This window comes from Eschrichtius robustus, chromosome 1 (assembly GCF_028021215.1).
Source record: "Eschrichtius robustus isolate mEscRob2 chromosome 1, mEscRob2.pri, whole genome shotgun sequence".
Classification (NCBI taxonomy): domain Eukaryota; kingdom Metazoa; phylum Chordata; class Mammalia; order Artiodactyla; family Eschrichtiidae; genus Eschrichtius; species Eschrichtius robustus.
Window position 1 is genome coordinate 70,010,531 of NC_090824.1, and position 4,209 is coordinate 70,014,739.

Here is a 4,209-nt window from a genome sequence, read left to right on the forward strand (position 1 = left end):
TTTAGATAATCATGAGCAACCTGTCATTGGAAGCATCCAAACAAAGAATGGATGCCAATATGCCTGGGATGTTGCTATACTGGTCTATTTGTAGCATTGTAGAAGTTGAGTTCAATGAGCTCAAAGGTCTCTGCTAGCTCAAATGCTCTGTGGTTCTATTTTAAAAGCCTTTGAAGCTTTGCTATTTATCAGCCAATGAAATTAGTTTTTGTTAGCCTGGAAGTATTTAAATCTTTTTTCTTTAGAGTCATTTATGTGTGTGTGAGTGTGTGTGTGTGTGTGTGTGTGTGTGTGTGTGTGTGTATGTATGTATACATACAACTTAAGACAAATTTCCCCTTTCTTCACAATTAAGCCAAAACTTTTAAAACCCAACAGTAACCATTCAAGGCAATGTGTGAATGTGTGTGTGTATGAATGAGATATCATGATACCTTGAAGACAGTCTGTGAAAGTTGTCCACCACCCAGTGATAAATGTGGTTGATAACTACATTTTTTAAATGTTCTTTGGAAAATATAAACACAGTTGAGGTTATATTATAAATGAAATTTTATATTATGTCATTCCCTTTATCAATAAAAAATCTAGGTACTGTAGCAGTGAGTTTGAGCATAACTTTTGGAAACCATAAGCGTGTGTCCATTACCTGGCTCAGCCATTAGTTGAAAGAGCTTGGTCAAATTACCTAACTTGTTTTTTCCTGGGATCTAAAATAAAGAAAGTAAAACTGAGATAATAGTATTGTTATTAGGATCAAATGTCATATAATGCATATAGAACTACTATGATGTCACTCAGTATACAATAGATTCAGACTAAATAATACATAATATAACATAAGCCCTTTCCTTATCCTATCATTTAAAATTTAATTTTAATGTCTGCATAATATTTTATTCTATGAATTAAGCATGATTTATTTCCATCTTTCTCAAACCTTTTTTTACTGGTGAATTGCACAAGGTAGAGAAGAGTAAAATAATGTTTCTTAAGAGTTTCTATTACAATAAAAAACAGCCTCTTATTGAAATTTCTCATGTTTTCTTAGTATAATATTTTCTGATGACATTTGAATTTTTACCTCATGATGCAGTGCTTGTTTTAACAGAAATATAATGTGATTTTCCCAAAACTTTTAAATTAAATTCATTTTTAAAAGATGAACCTTGTTTATTCAGTAATATTCCATGTTAATAATCTTATTTGGTAACTTGTAAAGTGTAAGTTTAAGATCTCACTAGTGTGGGTGGCTTTACGATAGTTCTTTTTATGCTAAAGTGATCCTATAGGTGTAGTATACAGAGAATATTTAATCAGGAGTGGTCATTAATTTTAACATTTTTTTAATCAGAGAAGGAAGCCTTATACATTTTTCTTTGTAAAACGTGTAATGCATTTTATAACTAGATGTTTATAAATGAGCTCTATAGTTTTGGGACAAATCATTTTTATCATGATATATTTTTATTTAAAATACTTATGGATTAAATTTGCAAGTAATTTATTTAGAATACTTATATTTTCAGTTATGTTTTCTTTATAAAATTCTGCCATCAGGGTTTGATTGTTTACCAAGTTAACTGGGGATTTCCTATATAGTGCATATATCTGTATTTAATGTTTATATATCTTGGAGTTATATGTTACTTGGATTTATAATATAAACATACTCATCTCTGAAACCTTATGCAATATTATTTTATATACTAAATCTTGTAAACTGAAACTATACTTGATACCAAGTATATTGGAAGATAAATATCAAATGCACACTTTTTTTTCTATTTGTGCATGGTTGTTCATGGTTATTTTTTTTTCATGTTTTTTACTTATTTTGACAATTTTGTTAATATATACTAATTGTAGTATTCAATTTCAATGGAATTTTTATTACTATAGAGTCTTCCATAATTTCTCTGAAATTCTGTACCTATATATTTATTTTATTGATTTAGTTACATAATTATATTCTTCATATTTTCCATTAACCTATTTTTCCCTTGATAATTAATTCTATTGTATTTGTTTTCTTATTATTTTAGGAAACTTCATTACTTCCATTTGTTCTGTTACCTCTAAAAATGTTCTTTCCATATTTTAGTTAAAAGGACAGATTATATTTTTCTCTTGCTCTAGTAATTGAGGTCTCATATTTTACTATATATTTAAACAACCTCCAAGAAAGAGGAAAAAAATTCTCACTAGTATCCAAGTAGCTATATTTCTATGGTAGCAACTTTATTCAAATTTTGAAAGTCAATTTGTAACAAAAAATGTAGTATCAATCATGTGTGATTCTATTTGTTATTTCTCTCTTTGTTCCTGTTGCACTTTGTCTTTACTTCATGCAGTCTCCTCTATTTCTGTATTGAGAAATAATTGACATAAAACTTTGTATTAGTTTCATACAGGCAACCTCATTTTGTAGGGCTTCAGCTTTATTGTCCTTTACAGATATTGCTTTTTTTTTTTTTTTTTTTTTTTTTACAAATTGAAGGTTTCTGGCACTTTGCACCAAGCAAGTCTATTGGTGCCATTTTTCCAACAGCATTTGCTCATTTTGTGTCTCTGAGTCACATTTTGGTAATTCTCATAGTATTTCCATCTTTTTCATTAATACTATATTTGTTATGGTGATATGTGATCAGTGATCTTTGATGTTACTGTTGCAAAAAGATTGAAATTCACTGAAGGCTCAGATGATGGTTAGTATTTTTTAGCAAGAAAGTATTTTTAAATTAAGGTACATACATTTTTCAGGCATAATGCTATTGCATACATAATAGACAATAATGTATATGTAACTTTTATATGCAAAAATTTGTGTGACTCACTTTATTGTGATACTTGCTTAATTGTGGTGGTCTAGAACCAACCCTCAATATCTCTGAGATATACCTGTGTACAACATAATGATTCAATGTCTGTATATATTGTGAAATGGTCACAAGTCTATTCACATTTGTCATAGTACAATTTTTTTTCTTCTGTTGAGAACTTTTAAGATTTATTCTCTTAGCAACTTTCAAATATGCAATACAGTATTATTAGCTATAGTCATTGTGCAATATGTTACATCCCCAAGACTTATTTACTTTATAATTGGAAGTTGGTACCTTTTGCTCACACCCAGCACCCCCCAATCCCCCACCTCTGGCAACCACCAATTCGTCCTCTGTATCTATGGCTCAGTTCTTTGTGTTTTGTTCTTTTTCTTAGAATTCACACATAAGATTGTATGGTACTTGTCTCTGTCTGACTTATTTCACTTAGCATAATGGCCATCCATATTGTTGCAGAAGGCAAGATTTCCTTCTTCATTGTAGCTGAATAATGTTCCTCTGTGTGTGTGTGTGTATACACCTACACACCGCATTGTCTTTATCCATTCATCTGTTGATGGACACAGGTTGCTTCTGTGTCTTAGCTATTGTAAATAATGCTGCAGTGAACATAGGGTGCACATAATTTTTGAGTTAGTGTTTTTGTTTTCTTCTAATAAATACCTACAAGTGGAATTGCTGGATGGTAGTTCTATTTTTAATTTTTAAGGAACCTCCATGCCATTTCTATAGGGGCTGCACCAATTTACATCCCACGAACAGTGCAGAAGGGTTTCATTTCTCCACATTCTTTCCAATTGTGTTATTTCTTGTCTTTTTGATAATAGCCATCCTAACAGGTGTGAGGTGATATCTCATTGTGGTTTTGATTTGCATTTCCTGATGATTAGTGACATTGAGCACCTTTTCTTGTACCTCTTGGACATATGTGTGTCTTTCTTTGGATAAATGTCTATTCGGATCATCTGCACATTTTTTAATCAGATTTTTATTTTTACTATTGAGTTGTATTAGTTCTTTATATTTGGATATTAACCCCATATTTCAATATGATTTGAAAATATTTTCTCCCATTTGGTAGATTGCCCTTTCATTTTGTAGATGGTTTCCTTTGCTGCACAGAAGCTTTTTAGTTTGCTGTATTCCCATTTGTTTATTTTTGCTTTTGTTGCCTATTCTTTTGATGTTGAATCTAAGACATTATCACCAACACCAATGTCAAAGAGCTTACCACTTATGTTTTCTTATAGAATTTTTATGGTTTCAGATCTTACATTCAATCTTTAATCTATTTTGAGTTAATTTTTGTGTATGCTGTAAGATAGTTGTTCAGTTTCATTCTTTTGCATGTGGCTGTCTTTTC